Source organism: Pteronotus mesoamericanus, unplaced genomic scaffold (assembly GCF_021234165.1).
Source record: "Pteronotus mesoamericanus isolate MK-2021 breed Mesoamerican mustached bat unplaced genomic scaffold, CSHL_Meso_final contig_130, whole genome shotgun sequence".
Classification (NCBI taxonomy): Eukaryota; Metazoa; Chordata; class Mammalia; order Chiroptera; family Mormoopidae; genus Pteronotus; species Pteronotus mesoamericanus.
In genome coordinates, this window is record NW_026555060.1 from 11,636,259 (window position 1) to 11,657,184 (window position 20,926).

Consider the following 20,926-nt stretch of genomic DNA (forward strand, 5'->3'; position numbering starts at 1 on the left):
TCTGTTATTATTTCTTGTGCATTCTAATGCACATTGCCCTATGTTTTGTTGAGAACAATCAAATCTCATTGGAGGAGGATACCTTGACAGACAACTGGGTCATTCCAGCTCTTCAGTAACGATACCATCCTGGCCATCAAATCCTCATTTCTCTGACACCTAACCGCTGACAATTACCAATTCTTAACATGGGTCAATTCCTCCTACGAGGAGGATACTCTGCACAGTAAACATAGTAGAAGTTCAATAAATATTAGTTATCATTACTATTACTATCAGCTTTGCCCCTACACAAGGCATATAAATGGGATCCTCTGTAAAATAAGAGACCTCAGTGTTCCGGTCTCCATCTCCATAATCTTGGTGTTTTCGTTGATCCCTTGCCCTCCACATTGCTTTACCTGCAGCCCTTCTGGGCTCCCAGACCTGGGTCTACAGACCTGCCCCCCCCCTCTTGACCTTTCACTTTCTGGATCCAGCCCATCCTTTCACCCAGCCCCTGCCTTTCCTGCTCACGTTTGCCTGTGTTGCTCCACATTCTGTCTCCATCTCTCAGGGTGGTGTTTTACCAGGCAGCTTGCCAGGGGCGATAAAAGAAACTCTAATGAGCATTCAAGGCATCCTGGTCCAGAACAGGAGAAGATGTGAGAGCCAAGGAGCTCCAACAACCTTCTGGCCGGCTCTTATTACAGGAAGGCTAGGTCAGGACCATCATACAGGGCCCATTCACCAGTTAACACATATTCGTAGAACGCCTGTGCTTGATAGGGAATCAGAGGTAGGCAAGATGGACACAATTCGTTGCCTCAAGGAACTTTCACCTAAATGGGAGAGACAGACAAATGCCATAAAACAAGTGAATGAAACAATCCCACTGGACAGGTACTATCCAGGCACAACAGGGCGTGGAGTTGAAGACCGTGGGCTGGCCTGGAGGCCCACTTCTGATCCCATGGCAGGGAAGCCCTCTCTGAATCCCTCAATGCAACTTCCTACTTGAACTTTTTTTCTCATCCCATAAATATTTGGAAAGAATTCCACCAGCTCTTCCTACATGGGCAAATTTTCTAGTGACAAAAGAAAAAATCACAAGGCAGTGAGCTAGAGAAACCTGAAAAACAGAGCCTCAGTGTTCTCAGTCATATTTCCTGCTTCATTTGCCCTTTGACACCTTTTACTTGATTGCTTTTAGGCCTGGATTAATTTTTCCTGGCCTGAGGCCCATGCTAATTTGCATGGCTATTCTATATACAGGTCAGATCCATGAAGACTGTAGGCCAGCCTGCATTCACAAACAGAGTCACATCCATCAAGTGGCCCAGAGCTCAGTATACTCACTGCAGAAGAATGGAGGATAATGAGAAATCCTGCCACGACCTAAAATTGTGACTCACCAGGGTTGCCCTGTGGTCAAGCTTAAGGGGAAACCACTCCATCATTCTATGTTCTACTTGTCAAACACTTGTGGGATTCCATTTTGGGCTTTAGACATGTAATTATGGTTCCCATTGTTTCCAAAGCCAGAATTAAGCCTCAGATTATATAATTAATTGTGAGTTAGGTGGAGTGCCTTCTTTCATTTTACATTCATCTATGATGTTAATACAAATCCTTGTCTCATTTACTAGTACCATATATTGTCGAGCCATACTAGCTGATAAAATATGCCTTCGTGTTGTCAAATTTAGCTATTGTTATGACTGGGTAACTGGAAGGCTGGAGTTAAGGTCCGTTATGGGAAACTCTCTTCCTTTTCTGTATTTGTAGACCTAGTCAACAATTCCTTCAGTTACCAGAAGTGTTTGTTTATTTATATTCACATATTCATTCATTTGATCAATAGACAAAAATTATTTTAGGTCTATTATGTGAAAGGAACTGTGCTAAGTGTGAAGAAAGTGACATGGTCTGTGGCCTGAATATTGCACAACAGTCACGGTGTCGACCTTGAGGCAGGGAGTGGCAAGTTGTATTCGAGTCCCCTGGGACCAATTCTAAAGTCACAATGTGTGCCCACCCCATCCCAAACTTAGCTGAGATTCTGATTTGCCAGGTATAGAGTGAGGCCAAGGCATGCAGGATTTGGAAAAATGTCAAAGTAATACTGATTATACCCTTGGGATTTAAGCCACTGGTCTAGTGATCTTCACAGAACTCTGGAGATATTTCAGCTCCTCTTTATGGGGCAGCTTAGCCAGGAGCCCCTCTTCACCCAAGCCAGAGAGTCACCTGGAGGCTAACTGTGACTGAGCTGAGCCGGCAGAGCTGTTGGGCTCATAGCCACCAGAACCTGCCTGTTCTTAAGAGGCTTTTCCCAGTCATAGGTTCAGGCCTGCTCTGGCCACCTTTTCCCATGCCAACTCTGGACAGGAGCCTCGCTGCTGCACTTTGTCCTTGGCTATTTTGTGCCCACTTGAATTTACCTGGTCACCTGACCTCTAAACCTGGCTCTGAAACCTTGGCTTCTGGTCTTGACTCTGCAATCTCACCTCAAGCCTGTCTGATACTCTTGCTTAGTCAAATGGAGACCAGGGTACTGAGCCCATAGATGGCAGACTCCTGGGTCCTGGGCTGAGCGTGCTATTGTCCCGTGGGCTGAGATGTGTGGGGATGAAAAAGTGCTCAGAAAAGTAGCACTTAGGAAAGTGTCAAATTCAAAACGAGGAGATGAGCAGAAGGACTCAGCCACCCAAGGAGGAGGGACAGAGAGGGAGAACTCAAAGTGACAGCCAGAGAAAGAGCAGCTCTGATAAACACAGAAGGCTCAAAAGGGAGGCGGGGGGTGGGGTGGGGCAAGTTGTCTTTATCTAGTGCCCACAGGAGTGGGAGGGTGTGGCAGGACAGTTAAAGGCCCGAACCCCGCTTCGCGTCGCTGCCTCTCCAGCATCACTCTCTTCTAGCTGCTCCCTGCTGCCGTCCTCCTCTCGCTCCCAGTCCCGATCCCGCCTGGTCGGCCCTGTTTAGGACTAAGCGTGACTAAGCTCTGGAGATCTGTATAAACATCCGCAGGAACGTGGCCAACATATTTTTGAGTGACTGGCAATCGTTTGTCTCATGCAAAGGCTCTTGCCAGCTTGTGAATTCTGAGTCTTTTAAAAAAATTTCTGTTTTCAAATAATTTTGGATAAGATATTCTGCCCGAATACAGCCAATATTGGTGACAAGTCAAAAATATATTAAAAATTTTACAATTATGTTTTGATTTTGCACATATGATATTTGGCCCAGTCAACTCAGGCTGAGGTACACTAGGTCTCTTGAATTGGGAAATGGAGTCAATTCATAAAGACTTACTTAAACTAGTAAGATTTATGAGTACAAATAAAACCAGGAACATGAATTAGCTAGTTTTTGTTTTTCTAGTTGTAGCTATTTACTATTTCTTTTTCTTAAAACAAGACTTTATTTATTTATTTTTAGAAAGAGGGGAGGGGAGGGAAACACTGATCAGCTGCCTCTTGCATACGCCCCAACCGGGGACCTGGCCCTGCAACCCAGGCCCGTGCCCTGATTGGCAATCGGATGAGCAACCTTCTGTTTTGAGGGGCGACACTTAATCAACTGAGCCATGCATGTCATGACTATTTACTGTTTCTTAATTTTACATTACAGCATCTCTTTGTTCATTCATTCATTCAGCTTTTACTGAACACCTGGTCTGTGGGATCACCTTTACAAACTGGCCCCAGACAATGCCTCTTGCCTCCTCTTCACACATCCCTGCCGTGGCCCCCGCCCCTCTTACACACGTGCTGTCTGGCACACCTGCAGCATAAAGGGGATAGACATGGCTCCTTTTCGACAACTTGGCCCAGTCAGGTGAGGGCAACAGCCATGCTCAGTTGTTCTGAGGTGACAAAGACTGTGGTAGCATTTGACCTGGCTCGTGAAGGACAAAGAACAGGTAAGTGAGGACAGTTCTGTAGAGCAACAGGTGCCAAGCCCTGGAGACCAGAGAGTGGCGTGGTCAGTGGAGGGTGTGCCTTCGCGACAGGGCATGTGGTGGGAGGGCAGGCTGGGGAGGCAGCTCTGTGCCTGAGCATGGCCTAAGTGCTCCAAGAGAGGCTGGTTCCTGAGTGGGACGTTCCTCACTCAGCCTCCTCAGTGAGGTCATATGTCCTCAGTCACCCTCCATCGCTTGTTGCAAAGGTAGAGGAGAAAACTCAGAACTTTGTTCTTGGGAGACGGGCAGGGAGTTGGTTAAGGGAGTTGATTTCTCTTCCTTTTGCCGTTACAGTAAACCACATTTAACTGCAGCCTGGCTCTCCGTTCAGGTGTGCAACAGACCCTCAGAACATTAGCCTCCTTCCTGGTGTGGCTCAGCCCTGACGGAGACTTATGTCTGAGCCCCCAGAAAGGTCTGTAGCACAAGTCTAAAAATAGGTGAGCAGAGAAGCACAGACTCAGGGATAAATACTCCTACCAAGCCCCGGAACAGCCAGCTGTATCCAGTTCAGGCTTCCTCCCCGCCAAGCCACAGGGTCGTGAGAGACTTCCCAGCTTGGCTTCTGGAGCTGGGAAAGGGGCGGAGGAAGTGGAGAGGCAGGATGTGGTGGAGGGGCTGTGCGCTGCCTGGAGGGCCAGAGCTCAGAGCAGAAATCCTCCCAAGGACTCCAAACAGTGCTAACCAGTTTAAAAAAACAAAAGAGCAGCACACAGGCTCATAGCCCCAGAACAACACCGTGCTTTCATATTCTCCAGTGGAAACTGGGATTTGGGATCACTCTGATAGGCATGGCCAGCTCGCAGTTTCAGGGTCTCCTGAGTAAGCATAACCATCAGAAATACTGCGAAAAACACAGTATTTACCCAGATACAGTCACATGCACCCCAGGTTTATGGTCATGAATGATGGACCCAGGGCAACGCCTTATCAGGGGTGATTTGCAAAGAACCTGGCTGAACCCGGGTGTGTGACTGCAGCATGAGTCCCTTTCCTGACCCCTCTGTGCCAACGTTTCTTCCCTCTGAACTTCCAGCAGTCGAGCCCATCGGCTGAAGGTTGGAACTGTTATATTTCAGGGACCTGGGTCCAAGGGTTTGGCGTGATAATAATTTTCAATACTGATTCAATGCTTCTGAGCAACTTCCAGACGAGAAAAAGAAGAAAGTTGCTTCCAGGAAGATACCACAACACAGTTACCCCTGGGTCCCCAAGGAACTACTCAGGGGCTTCTACTAACAGATGGACACAAATTTTCCGATGGTGAGTCACACTGAAGGGGATGACTACTTTTCTTAGACTCTGACAAAAATCATTACTGAAATACGCAATGCAGCTTATCATCAACACTTTGGAACTTATACATTTAGAAATATTGAAAGCCTCTACTCTTTTACTTAAAAAAAATTTGTTTTACCTTAAGCAATGCACTTCATTCTTTCCAGCTTAGTGAGGTATAAATAACAAGGCTCTGCCTTTTAAAATCCTCACACAACTTAGATGAAAAGATTTTCTCAAACATGTTGCTCTCTTCCTCTTTCCTGACCCTGAGAAGAGTCTTCCTTCAACATACGGGCTCTTCTATGGCTATTAAATAAGGTTGATGTAAAAGGATGGAGAGGGAATTAGCACTTCCTGACGGACTACTGGATTCCAGGTCAATGAATGGTCAGTGAGTCATAATTCTGACTGGGGTGGGGTTCCTCCATCAGACTAGCAGAGGAAGCCTGGAGGCAGGGTACTATGCAGTTAAGACTGGAGCCTGACGTCGCACTGCTCAGGTTCTGTTACCATGAAGCAATGTGACTTTGGGCAAGTTGTTTAGTCTCAATTTCTTCTCTAAGATGGAGGCGCTGCGTTACCTACCTACGTGTTTGTGTGAATTTGCTAACACACAGAACTTGTTTGGTACAGTGTCTGGAGTGGAGTAGAGTAGGTGCTCAATAAATGGTAGTTCCATGTCCTTCAGCTATTACCATCTACAACCAACAGATTTGAAAACACATTACATTAATCAAACACTGATTCATTTGATTCACAGGAGATTGGCCTGGCATAAATCATAACTTCTGCACAAGAACTATGACTTGTGTTGATGTGTATTTTCAAGGGACAAGGCATGAAGTGACTGATATAACAAGCTAATAGTGTGCCTTTTGGAAGCATAGAAACGTGTTGCTGTCCACGATCTCTTGGAGCTTCTGCATCACAGAGCTAAAGCTTCCAAAGTAGAAAACAACCACAGGGTTAACTACTCACTGTTTAGATCAAGCTATTATTTGATCCTTCTCCCTTTTACATCACAGGGCCTTTTTTGCAGTTATACAATTTAATTCTAACAGCCTCAAGTGTTACAGAATAAATTTGCTTATGGTGATGGATGGACATTTTGACAACCCAGGACTTTGTTTCTAAAGCACTTTTATTACCACTTGATATCACCAAAGAGTAAAATAGGACAGGACGCCAATCCACGAGGTGCCTATTACTCTCAGGTTGCAGGGAGATCAGGTGACCTGTTTAAAACTGCCCAGCAAACCTGTGACAGGCAAGTCGGGATGCCATTAGGCCACATTTTTTTACAGGGCGGTAAACGGAAGGAACCGGCCATCCTCTCTCTGCCCATGTGTCTTTAATTAGAAACAAAGGAAGTCAGGACGTTTTATCCACTTGAGAAAAACAGTGAAATTTTACTAGCTAAATTGAAAATCTCTGTGTGATTGAGCTTCTGGTGGACCAGCCCAGTGGTGAACACTGGTGACGTGGCTGGGCTGTCCCTGTGTAGTGGCTGCAAAGGGTGAGAGTCACCGGAGGCCCAGGAAGCAGCTGCAAGAGGAATAGGGTGCAGGACCAGGCCCTGCCATGCCCAGCCTTCCCTGAAGCACTCAGGATGGTCACTGTCCTCTTGGTCTGCTCTCTTGAGGAGAATATTGCACCACACATTTTTTCCAATCCACATGAAAAAACAAAAACTTGAGTTCAAATGCTTTCAGTCAAGTGAAATCGTTCCGAGACCTCAAAATGCTCATTCACTAAAGACCATTTTCCTGACTTATAATTTGGTCAGTTATCCTTGGTTTTAGAAAGGTTCCGGGTGGTCCAGTTTCCTCTGGGAACTCTGTAGTTTTCATGGTTTCAGTTTCCGGAGTTTTCTGCTTGCCTTAGAGTTCCAGGGAAACCGAACTCGCTGAGGAAGTGAGAGCCAGCCATTCAGCTGCAAAAGGTAGTTCAATGCCGAGGGAAACCTAATTAGAATTCCTCCCCTTTCTTGGTACCAGGAGCTGGCCTGAACTCGAACTGTGTGGACATGGAGGCTTTGAAAGTCTGATCCCTACTACACCTGCATGAGGAAGATGCTCCACTTAAAATCTCAAAACATTTTACAATGATCTATTCTTTGTAAGTGCATCAGGTCTCCCCCCACCACTCTGGGGTGTCAGATCTGCAGATCTTTAAGCTCCTCCCTCCCTGAGGGCCTGAGTTGGTTGTGGCAGGTATGGAGTGAGTCTCTGATTCCCACACGCTTTCATGCAGCCCTCTAATTTGAAGTATGCAAACTAGGTTTTCTCCCTTTGGAACCATCCCAGACAATTTGGTTGAGGAGCTATGCACATTTCACAGCAAGAGGATAGGGGCCATCCAAAAGGGATGGAAATTGCTCAAATGAACAATTTGCATTCACTGTCCTCCTGGGGGAAAATAAATGCAAAAACATCTGTTGTGAAAGTTTAAAGTGCAATCTTCAACTCCTCCAACTTTCTCAGTTCTTGTTTTGTACAGCAAAGTACTAACCGAGGGCAAGGCGCGTGTGTTTTTTGTGTATGCGCATGTCTTAATGCACACACGGAAGAATCTAATATAAACAAATGGTCCTGGATACCATTGTGGAGACTGAGAGTGTGCAAGTGAAAAGCAGGCCACTCAGCTTTTAGAACAAGACAGAGGAGGTCCCTCTGACCACAGAGCTGGTTGAAGAGTGTCAGCAAGCATAGCTAGCCCGACCAGAGCAGCCTGCCATTCCGACCTCAATAATAATAAATGTTAGAAAGCGCAACCTAGTTCTCCAAATAGCAGAAATCTTTTCGCATTTTTCCAGCCCCATCAAATAGTTTTCCTTTTAGAGTCAAAAAGAATATTTGTTCCTTGAAACTAACCAAATAGAGGACAGTGTGAGATGCCTAATGCAGAGCCACCTCTGAGGTCACTCGGCTCAATCTTCACTGCCTGTCCTAGAGGAGCCCGCGTGGGTGTCAGCTGGGATATCTCCCTTCCAGCTGCACAGCCATTGTGGGGAGACTAGGCGAGACCAGGCCTGGAGCTCTGCATCCAATTAGGGCAGGTATTTTATCAAATGGCAAACTTCAAGTTGGTTTCTTTCTTTCCCTTCAGAGTTGCTTTTTCTAATTTCCTTATGGCCCTAAGCTTGGCATCAAGACCAATTAGAAGGGAATAAAGATAATGTCTGGAGTGTGTGGGGTCAAACAGAAAAAACCTGCCACTCATAGATCATGGTCGAGTTCTCTGGCAAGAGCAACTCTCCTGTATCAAAACCACTTGGAGCTGAGCTATCGGGTGCTCTGGCAGCTGAGACAGCTGCTTTGGTCTGATTTGCAAAAGTATTCTAAGTTTTTCAGCTATGACCTTGACTTGTTTCTTCTTTTTGTCTCTTCCTGTCTCTTCAACCGGGACAGTCCCTGAGTGTAGTTTGGGTTCCATGGACCAAAGCTATTAAAAGCAAGGACTGGACTCAGATCTGTCACTCAGCTCTGCCTCCTTGCCCCTCAGGATGGAGGGATTCTGTGCAAAGATCTTATCCTTGCTGATCTTGGCACATTCTGACATTCTACATGTGTAGGCCCCAGATGAGCCCCAACTGTGGCCAGCTGGATGGATGTCACCAGGGAAAACCTCTCATCACAGCAGGTCATTTCCTTTCTCAGGCTGCAGCCACAAGGACTATCAACTGGGGGTAGGGAAAGTAGGCCAGACCAGAACTGGCTGGAGGAGGAAACCGTGCCCAGTTCATTTGGAGGTGACTATGATCCACAGTGAGATAGATACCTCACCTCTGCTGAGGGAGACTGGAATTCTCTCCATTGCCTCCTATTTCTGAAGGTTATATACTATGGTCCAAACCATGTAATTGGCCAAAATTAGCATAGGTTCTAACTGGCTTTCACATCCAAACTTTTTTTCTAAAAATCAGCCTATTTCTATCTTGTGTCTCCAAATATTGCCAACCGCGTGTACTGAGGGTTGGGGCCAAACTGGGGTTGCCATCTGTATAAAGAGATGTTCCTCGTATGTCCTCCTCTGCCAGTTTGCTGCCTGAAATCCTCAAACAGGAAACTAAATATTTAATTCTACCAGCTGAGCTAAGGACTCAATGCCAATATGACAGGAGAAGATGCTCATTGAAAATGTCCCACTAAGATTTCATGGACTCATACAGATTCTTACTGAAGGTTAAGCTTTTTAGGCAGTTGGTGGGGATGGGGAAGGGTAGTTGAGAGCAGGAGGTCTTTGGGTCCCTGAAAAAGGAGGAGAGTGTCTGGAAGTGCATGAAAAGGGGCATGCACCTTCTCTACCACTTACCTGGTCCATTACTTGACGATTCTCCTGTCGTGATCAGAGTGGGCCTGTGTGTGAGGCTTTTGGAAGGAAGAAAGCTACCTTTCTCTCAGACACTGAGACCATTAGCACGCAAAGCGGGGTTTGTATTCAGTTCACCCTGGACTACACTGACCCCTAGTAGAGCCAGAAGGAGCTGACTTGGTCTGAGGTCCATTTCTTATTTACCTGGTTATAGGTACAGGGACTCGGCACTACGTTTTCCAAGCCTTTGCCCATGAGGTGTGTTCAGGTGCAGATAAGAATCCACAGGCCCATGGCCAACCTGGGATTCCAAACCAGCAGAACCGATATTAAAGTGGAATCTTCTCCTCCCTCCAGTCACCTGGATCTTTCTATCAGGTGGTCCAGAGGCCAAACTCACCTTCAACACAGTCCAGGTGGAGGAACTTTTTTATCACAAAGATCCCTGTAGAAAGACCAAGCTAACTCCCTTTCCTGTGACTACTCTTTCCTGCCTGCCTTGGCCCGGTAAGCCCTCGTACTGGTCTGTTCTCCTTCACGGCACTGCTGGGAAGAAAACATAAAGGACCCACGTCTAACTTTCCTCTTATTGCTTTGTAACCATTTTGTCAAAAAGTACGGCTAGAGCACATGGTACATAAGTACAATGGAAACTCAGTCATGGAAATAGTGGGGAATGGACTTGCTCTGGAATACCCGGGACCAGGTTGAAGAAGCTAGATAACAGCTAGTTGAACCTTCGTCTTGAAAACAAACAAACAAACAAACAAACCAGGAGAGTTGCCAAAAAGTCCTGGAAATCACCAGTTGAATTTAAAATATTATGCCCATTAATATCATGACCAGTATTTGGTTTCACTATCAACATTTGTTTCAGCATAACTAAAGCAGTTTCGTTCCTTTAAAAAAATTGACAGTCTAATATACATATTTACAGCCTGAGCTTGAGAGTGCCTTTTGATTCTTTTCTTATTTCATCTTTTTCAAAAATCATATTACATATGAAAAGATTATTTACTTGACTGGAACACTGTTTGAAACTGCTCTGAATATATTTCCTAGCATTTCCTGATTGATTGCCTGGGAATAAATAACCCCAAGTGGTAGCATTATATTTATACTTCGAAGTCAGGAATAGTTCTCTTATTGCTGCACTTCTAAAATAGAGTCCCAAGAAAATGCATAAAATATCAAAATAGCATTTTCAATATCTGCCAAACCTTAATGTTTGCATCTCAGCAAGAAAGTGTGTAACTAGTGAGTAAACGGCCTCTTTTGTCAGTCATAAATGTGGCAAATTCAAAGGTAGCTCCTTTTCAACTAAATTGTCTCAGCACGCAGAGCAGCGGGGAGAATGTTTGCTATAGAACATAGGCACAAAACCAATCTTTATATGATTTTTCCAGGAGGGTGTTATATTAAGTTCCAGAGAGAGAATGATGAGACATTTGTAGTGAAACGGCACATTTTCTTTCAGAATCACCTACTCCATTTAAATACGTCTGATTCTTCACAATGTGTCCATAGTGTTCTGCTGAGCCGCACACGGCGTCCCCTGCCTCCTCCCTGCTCTTCCAGGATGGCAATGAACTCTGTAACATGACTCCTTGCTCCGATTTCCACAGGCCTGACCTCGCTGGACTTAACCCTGACTCCACATACATGCTTTCAAGAGACACAATTTTGTCTTGTCTGGAGTGCAATGTAATTAGAAAGCAATTTGGCCCACACACGCCGCTTCCACGGTCACTTGGCACAGCCTCACCCCGCCTCTGGCGGGACTGGTTTTGCTCTGCGCTGGCTGTCCTCCGAGATGTCTAGCAGCTCAGGGATCCTGGGCCTCGCCTGCTTGGAGCTCAGGCTTGGCCGACTCAGAGAGTGTCAGGTGCTGTCTGCCTGAAGCCTCAGGGGTCACCCTGGAGCCCCGGTCAGCTGTGTCCCACATGGCCTCAGGCACAAACAAAGGAGGCTCAGCCGCCTGACACCAGCTGCCTAGCCACTCGGGCCCAGGGCAGAGACCATCCCATGGCACGTTCAGCCCCCAAATCCTCCTCATTATATTGCTCGCAAGCTTCCCTGTCATCCCTAAATCCCAGCCCCCAGGCTCCAAATTGAAAGCCATTTTGCACTGGGCTCTCCATTTCTGTCCACATCCACTAAGTTGCCATGCCCTATATTTGGCCTTCTCCTTTCTGCTCTCAATATCCTAATTCCAGTTTCTTACCCAAAACACTGTAACAGCCTCCCAGTTTCCTTTAATTCTAATATTATCCTATGGCCAAATTACTTTTCCAAACAGATAGCTTTGGTAATGTTATCATATCCTTCAGCTCGCTATAGACTTCTCGTGGCTTACAGTTTCCTTAGCTGGGTCTTCTGATCCACTGCCTGTTTATGTAAATGAAGTTTTATTGAAACACAGCCATACCCAATCATTTACATATTGTTTGTGGCTGCATTTGTGCTATGATGGCAGAGTTGACTCACTGTGACAGACTGCAGAGACAACACGGCTTGCAGAGCCTAAAGTACTATTTGGCCCTTTATAGAAAGATTTGCTGAAAAGTTTGCTGACCTCTGCTCTAAAATATGGTCACCAATTTCCTTCCCAACTCCATTTCCTTACAGCTTAAGCTTTCCTGCCTTTGTGCCTTGGCTGACACCAGCCCCTTCTGCTCCGGGGAAATTCACGCCTCCAGGCCCATCGCAAGTGTGTCCTACGCACAGGCTTTCCTGACTCCTGTTGCGGTGTAATGTCTCCCTTTGTTTTGGCACCCTCATCACTCTTCGATGGCATTTTGCACATCCTGACTTCTGTTGTAAATATAATGTGTGTATCTTGTTGCTTCTGCTCTTCTAGGCTCTTTGAGGGCAGGAGCCATGTCTCAGCCTTCTTCAGCTCTTAGTCTAGCTCCCAGCACACATTCATTCAATAAATATTTGGAGACTACCTTGACTCAAAAACTGGGAGCCTTTCTTCCAGCAGCTTCCAGAATACCATGTATTGCCATGTATAATGTGCACTTGCTTGCCCACATTTTTGAGGGAAAAATAAGGATGTGCCTTACACATAGGTAGTACTAATTCTGTATCTATATAAATATTTTCAATTCTTTAACTTATTTATGCTTACGTGTTAAAAGCGTAACTCTAGAAAGCAAAAACGATATCCGTATACAAAATAATACCCTGGAATACAATAATCAGTTTTGTTTCTAAGTATAAATAAATACTTGATTTAAAAAATGAAAATGAAAGATTTTTTTTTCTGAAATTTGGGGCAAAAACGTGGGTGTGCATTATACATGGCAACATATGGTAAATAATCAATATTTCCCTCTGGGAAAAAAAGACGATGTGGGAAAATGAGACAGGAGCAGATACCAACTATTCCTCCCTTAGAAGTTAAGATTGTTAGAGGAGCCACATTTGAAGAGGTTTTTGTTGTTTGTTGGTGAGTGATTGTGGAAGTACACAGACCCCATAAAAGAGACCCCTTAGGAAGGGAGAGAATGAGACCAGAGGAACATACAAGCGGTAGAGAGGCTTCACTGCCTCGCACGGCGGGGCTCCTCTGAAGGGAACCATTTCAAGGCTATTCTGGCCAAAGGGCGTGAGTGGGGCAATTTCATGAACTTGCACAGAGGGGCTTCAAGTACTCTGTGAATGAAAAGGACTCGGTAAAGGGGTGAAGAGGAAGTGGCTGAAGGGTCTCAGGAAAACAGGTCTTGTGACCAGAATATTAGAACCAGAAGTTGTCTGAATGGGAGGGGTTTGATCTTTCAGCAAAGACTGTGGGCTGGGAGATACGTTTGCTTCCTGTGGCCACTCTAACAAATTACCACAAATGATTTGGCTTAAAACACACATTTCTTCTCTCATAGCCCTGGCGGCCAAACGTCCAAAATCAGTTTCACTAGGTCAAAACCAGGGTGTCAGCAACAACCCTGGTCAGGTTGCATACAGAAGGCAATGGATCAATGTTTCTCTCTCTCCCTTCCTCTCTCTTTAAAATCAATGAATATACCCTCGGGTGAGGGGGTCCTGGAAGAGATTAGCCAAAGAACATACATGTATATGTGCACAGTCTACGGACGCAGACAATAATGTGGTGAAGGCTGGGCAGGGGCTGGATAGAGTAGGGGAAAGGTGAGGAAATGGGGGACATCTGTAATAGTGTCAACAACAAAAAATAAAATAAAAATAAAGTATGTAGCTTTATAGGCATTGACATAGAAAGACTTTAAAATATCAAGTTACAGACAATTCTTACAAAACTGTCCCATTTTTGTAAAATAAAAGCTGCTTGTGTGAATAAACATGTATGGGTTCTCTAAGTGTAACAGACTGCAGGTCTGGCTGCCTGCCGCTCCGAAAGCCAATACTCTAGAGGCAGGTGCTGATGTAAAGGAAAGTGGTTTGTTCAGATGCTGGCCATCTGGAAGGTGGGGAACTCATGTCTCAAAGCCCATCAACTAGGAAGATGGGGGACTCATGTCTCAAAGCCCGTCTCCCCCTCTCAGTGAAGGCTGAGGTTTCTATAAAGAGGGAGAGGGGAACAGAACAAAGATATCAAGGGAGGTGGTTGAAAAGTGCTCTACATACAGATGAGCACAGTCCATTCCAATAAGGCAAGTGATGGCCCAGTGTGCGTTATTCTGGTTTAGTCATCCTGGCTCCACGTCATCCTGGCTTCACATCATCCCAGCTCCATGGTTGAAGGTCAGCAAATCTCCCGGAGCTGGGATGCTTGAAGGTTGGAGTCTGTATCTTTTGAAGTTATTTCCAAGGATTCTTTTACAAACATGCTATTCATCTACAAGCTACATATTAGTCAGAGTCAGCACTCACAGAAACAATGTCAAAAGAATGGTGGGGTGGGTTACAACTCCCCACTGGTTCAATTTTCCACTGTTACATAAGCATAACAATGTTTGTTGCTGGAGATTGGAATTGGCAGACTGGCCTCTTGTGTGTTACTTTATACACTTCTACACTGGCTGAAAGTTTGCAATGAATGTGTATTTTTATAATTAAACATTAAAGATTTAAAACACACCAAAAATAAATAAAGAAAACAAAATATGAAGTGCGGTTCTCATTGCAGTACATGTTGCATTATCAAATAGAAATCCTGGCAGAAGGGGGCTTCCATTTTGGATCAGCATTAGTAACAAGTGAATTTTATACTTGTGATTTTACACATTTGTTTGGAAGAATTTATCACAGACTAGTTTGTGGCTCTGTACATTTCAAATCTTATTTCTCCTGCTAGCTAGTCTGGGACCCTTTCATATCTCTTCTGGTTCCTTGTGTTGAAGAATTTCCTCAGGGGATGGTATCCCCAGAAGTATTCTTATACCAGGGTGACTAGAAGTCATTTAGTTATGCTCAAGAGAAACCACAATCTCTATAAATATAACCCTCTAAACCAACATTAAATGTATCTCCAACTCAACTTTCTTAGCCAGATCCCCCAAATGTCCCCGTGTTTGCCGATGCCACCCAATGCAAGGGGAAGTACATAGCATGAAAGTTGGAGTGGAAAGAGGCATCAGTCTTAACTGATTTTGGATAAATATTTTACTTCGGCAAATTAAAAAAAGATGACCACCTTGTAAGGGTCTTTTCCAGGGCCATGGAAGAAGTCCATGACAGCAAGGGGCTCTGAGGCTCAGCTGAGCCAGCTTCTCAGTCTAGGAGCCACTCAGGTGTGGCCCTTTGATGATATTGCCCAGGGGAGAGACCCAGGGGCCCGAAAAATGCGCCGTGTGCTAACCAGGTCTCCAGATCTAGCTAGCTCTCCAATCACTCAGGCATTCCCATGATATACCAAGAGCCTTCTACATTTTTTCCTTCATCTGGGTTTTAAAAATCTGCAGGCTTGTTCTGGGAAACAGTTTGGCACTTTCTCAAAAATCTAAGTGGAGAATCATGGTATGATCCAGCAATTCCACTCTTATGTATATCCCCAAAGGAATCAAAAACAGATACTCAGACAGATTCTCGTACAGCCATAATAATAGCAACATTATTCACTCAGAATAGTCAAAAGATGGAAGCAATCTGACGTTTATCAGTAGATGAATGGATAAATAAAATGTGGTATATGCATAAAATGGAATATTATGTAGCCATAAAAAAGAATGAAATACTGATACATGCTAAAAATGGATGAACTTTGAAAACATTTTGCTAAGTAAAATAAACAAGACACAAAAGGACAAATATTTTGTGATTCCACTTCCATGAAATATCTAGAATAGGCAAATTCATAGAGACAGAAAATAGATTAGAGGTTACCAGGGGTTGGGGGAAGGGAGATTGGGGAACTATTGCTTAATGGTTAGCGAATTTCCATTTGGAAAACAGTGATGATGGTTGCACAACCTTGTGATGCCACTGAATTGTACTCTTAAAAATTATTAAAATGGTAAATTTATGTAATATATATTTTACCACAATAAAAAATAACCCCAAAAGTGAGGTAATATTTGAGCATCAGAAGTGAATTCATTCACATCTGGCTATTTATGCATAAAAATACTTTGCAGAATATTTACATAAAAATATTTATCTAAAATGATCACAACTTTTAGAATAAGACTTTTGTAGAGCTGACTTCACATTAAACACATTTATATTTAAAAACCTTTCAGGTTAATTACCAAGCCAATGAAAATTGATGTTAACTTGGAATACATTCACCAATGCTCCCTGCTTGTCTACAATCAACTGCAGATGAATTCAGTGGTAGCAAACACCTCAGCTTCTGAGAGATGGTGTGGGTTGTGTTTGCTTCTAAAAAAAAGAAAGACTTGCTCAGTAATGATTAGCCTGGTCTAATTTATTTCAGACCCTGAGATTCCTAAGGTTTGTTAAGTGCCTTTTTGGCTATCTGTTTAGACACTGACAGTGAGCTGGAGGTGAGAGGCAACCATGCAACTTCCCAGAGGTTTCATTCAGAGCATAACAGCATTGATAAGGAGGATCATTATGAGAATGGGAGAGGCATGTACTTCCTGAACACCATGAGTCACCTCTCTAAATGCATCTGCCGTCCCTGCCTCCTTTCCACTACCCCAGATTCCAGTTACCCTCTCAGTTAGGACAGTGATTTTCATCTCATGGCACACATAAGCTAAATACTAAAATTCAGTGGCACACCAAAAACCACGTTATACTTTTTGCTGATCTGACAAAAAAAAAGGTAAAATTTTGATTCATTCATACCAGACAGCTATCTGTGTGTTGACTATTGTCATATTTTAATATGACAATCTAAGGGAAAGGGAATAGAGTTCAGTGTCTCTGACTAAATAATCAGATACGGCATGTTTTAGACATTCTTGTGGCATACTGGTTGAAAAATCACTGATCTTAGAGATAATCCGAACCTCCATTAGGCAGAGGAAATAATGCTTGATACTGCTGAACTCCAGAGTGGCTTGGCACAATACAAGTTACAATATATTTTTCCTTCAAGTGAAATCTTATGTGGCTGTCCCTGCTAGGCAGGCAATTTCAGTTATTCAGGGATCTGAGTTTCTTCCGTCCCATGGCTCCACCATGTCCTAGCCCTTTGGAGTGGCCTGCTGGATCTTTTGCATATGGCCAGTAGGAGGAGGAGAGAGGTTGTATAAATGGCTGAAATGGGTTCTTCTGGCCAGGCCTGGGCTGTGATGCATGTCATTTCTGCTTACTTTCCATTGGCCAGAACCCAGTCACATGGCCCCACCTAGCTGCAAAGGAGTCTGGGAAATAGGTTTTGTTGAGTACATAACAGTGTCTCTGCCACAGGGATCTTATAAGCTACAGGATCAAATGGCTCTTCTCATCACCTGTATTATTTTATCTTCACTCCATTATGAGACAGAAATAGTCTCACCTTTCAAGGGGGGGAAATGGTAACAAAGAAATCTTAAACTCATGGCTCCAACCTGGATAAAGAAACATGGCCTTTAACTGGGCCCAGCAACCAGTGCTTCCATCTTCCTGGCTGGGTGCTTGGGTACCTTCTCTCGTGACCTGCTCTGAGCTCCAGGGCAAACTAGGACAGCCTCTTCTCAGAGGGAGACCTGCTTGGACATCTGGGATCCAGATGCTGCTGGCTTTCTTAATGGCTCTGAGTGCACTGAAAGGTATTGTACTTAAGCCCCCAAATCCTGCAAGGTCTGCTTTTTGTCTCTGAGAAATCTTCTTTCTCCTTTTACACTCTTTGAGGGCTGAATTCTATGGAGCCAGGTTTCTTTGACAGCTGACAGGGAATTCTCAATGGAGGACAGTTGATTTTGGAATAATGCCTGCTGTCAGTCCTGTAAAGCCCAGTTTACTGACCTATAGGGAATGATGACAAACCCATCTGCTATTGCAGTTAGTGATTTGGGGGGCTTAATTCTAAAATTAAGCTAAGAGGGTGCAGAGAAAACGATCTGTTCATTTGGTTGTTCATCCCACACTCTGCCCTTTTTCTTGTGATCTTGTTTATAGTCCCAAGCAATGTGTGTGGCCAGGATATCAAGACACAGTCAACAAGAAGTACCTTTTGCCTGCTCTCTGTGTCTTGGCATTTTACTTTTCATGAAAGTGATCCTAGAGATGAGGTTTGCCTCTACTATGTGATCGCTTAATCCATAATATGAATAGCAACATTAAGAGTTAAGTAGATTCCTGAGTGGTCAATTCAAGATGGGTTTTTAGGGGAAACAAAAGTGCATTGCTATGACTGTAACTTTCCAAGTTTGAGATCAAGAACTACCACAACTTTGAACTTTCCTCTTAACATATCCTTTAGTTACACAGAATCCTGTGCTGGATGGATTGCGTGTTGGCCCTAGGAGGGGCTTTTATGTTCCCACATGGCTCTATTACTAAAGATGCTTCACAAATAACTGTAAGAAAAGTAAATATGTATTATATCAACACAACATATAAAGACAATGAGGCTCAAAAATACACTTGCTTGGAGATCGGACAATATAGCTCTCATCTTCATGTGAGAAAGATAAGAAGAGTCATGTTCCAGTTTTTTTGTCTCACTATTTCTGAACATTTTCCTGTTCAGAATTGCTTCCTCTGTACCATAATGAAGAAGGAAATGATGTGCTTCTGGGGATCCTTTCAGATGCAACGAATAACATACCCAACCAAAAGTGGGGTTTACTTTCTCAGATAGTCAGACACCTTAGAGGTAGTCTGTGCTACGCTTGGTTAAATTAGTGATGCAAAGACATGATTTTTTGGCTCTGCAATCCTCGGGGGTACCTCCTGACAGCCACAAGACAGCTGCTGAAGCTCCAGATATCGCAGCCTCGTTCAACTATAGCCAAATGCTGTGATGTCTTTCTCCTTTTTATCAGAAAGAAAGACCTGTCTTAGAATCCCACAGCAGATTTCACTTGCATCTCATTGGCTTAAAGGGGGTCAATTTGTATTAATATAATCATTGGCATAGGGGAACGGAATTACCATAACTGGTTTAGGCCAGCAAATATGTATTATGTTAGCATGAATCAGAACCTCCTGGGGGCCTTGTTAAAATGCAGATTGCAGTGCCTACCACCAGGGTTTCTGACTTAATGTATTGTATATTGAGGATGAGGCCCAATAATTGGCATTTCTAATGCGTTGCCAGGTCATTTGGCTGCTGCTGGTCTGGTGATCACACTTTAAGGACTTCTGGAATAGACTGATCTTGCTTCATTTTCTGGGGCATGGGGCAAAGTCTGGGACATGGGGCTAAGAGTGCAGGTGAGGGTAACTGGGGGAAAACTTAGGACAGACTCAGCAGGAAAAAAAAGCTTGTTAGGTAGGCACCCAGCCCTGTCTACCCTATGCTGTCCTGTATTTTCCACTCTGTTTTCTGAACACATACCTAGACTCTTTTGAGGTTTTTAGGGACCATTGCCGATTAGATAATTTTTGTGACATATTTTCATTAATTTGATTCCTATAGTAGATCATTTGCCTTTGAGATGAATATAACTTCTAAGTCCATCAGTATGTACTGCTTAAATTATGTAGAACTTAAATTATCTTTTTCACTATCTATTACCTTTTCTCTGTAACATGAAGTTGGTCTTGTGTTTGTTCAGTCATGCAGGTTTATTAGTTCTATCTTGAGTTCCTTACAATCCTCCTTAGCTCTTACCAAACAAAATATCTTTGTGTCATCAGCAATTTTTTCCACACTGTCATTCACTTCATCCTGTAGGTCATTAACAAGTATATTGAGCTAAGTCACTGTAACTATGAACTTGAACTTAAGGCATCAACAGCATCATCTGAAATGACTTACCAAGGGTGGCAGCAGCCTTAGGTCAGTATATCAGTTTCTTATGTTAAAAATAATCTGTTTTTTATTCCATTCTTACCTGTGCAGAATTTGCAGTAGAGACTACATATATATATATATATATATATATATATATATATATATATTTGAAACTTGCTCTTTGAAAGTTAGTGTATATGAGCTACCGTAGAAAGACTTGGAGATAACAAATTTAAAGATTTGTTTTGAGAGACCTCTTTCAATCCCATGCCTAAAGGACCTCTAAAGAGGCATTCTTTGGAGTAAATAAGCATCTCTTTAAAAATGAAAGTGTCTCTTGGAAAGTTAAGGGAGTTAGTTATATACGAATATAATAACCTGAGTGGAAATCTACTGGGCAATTGTCCTTCCTCCCCACTGTGATGGACACATGGAAGGGTGGAAAGGTAGAAGCAAGGAATAGGTTACCTTGGGAACTGAGGGAGGGAGTTCCTCGTGGGCTGGGAGCAGGGGAGGGGGTGGTTCCAGGAACTGAGTGCCTGGGTAGTAAGAAAAAAAACCCTCAGAAGGTAGCAGTGGTGACAGAAGAGGGAACGCAGGTATGACAAAGCAGGTCACACATTTTGATCCAAGACAACCCTATTTCATAACATAATGTGTCTTTGTAAAGACTAATAAAAATTCCTGGGACATTCTCATTATTAGCGTTCCTCCAGGGAGGAAATGTAATACCTGAACTCCAGAACCAGAGCTTTTTTTTTTCTCACCTCCTGGTCAAAACAAGTTGATGGGGCCCAGCCTGGCTTTAAGGCCTCATCATGGTCCTTCACCACAAGGCAACTGCACACGGCAGGGAGCGAAGGTGTGAAGATTTTCTATGGTTAATGGCAGAGTAAAGATTCTGGTGGTCCATGCTGTTTCTATCAAAGCCTTGGACTGTGGCCTCAGGGCAGCTGTGCATGGCTCTGCGGACCCTGCACTGCACAGAGGCTCACAGCTGATGGGTGACGGGGCAGTCCAAACAGGGGGTACTTTTTGTAAGTAAATGAGTGCACTAGCAGAGGCCTCACTTATTCTTCATTATGCAATATTCTCCTACAAATGAGGCCACCCTT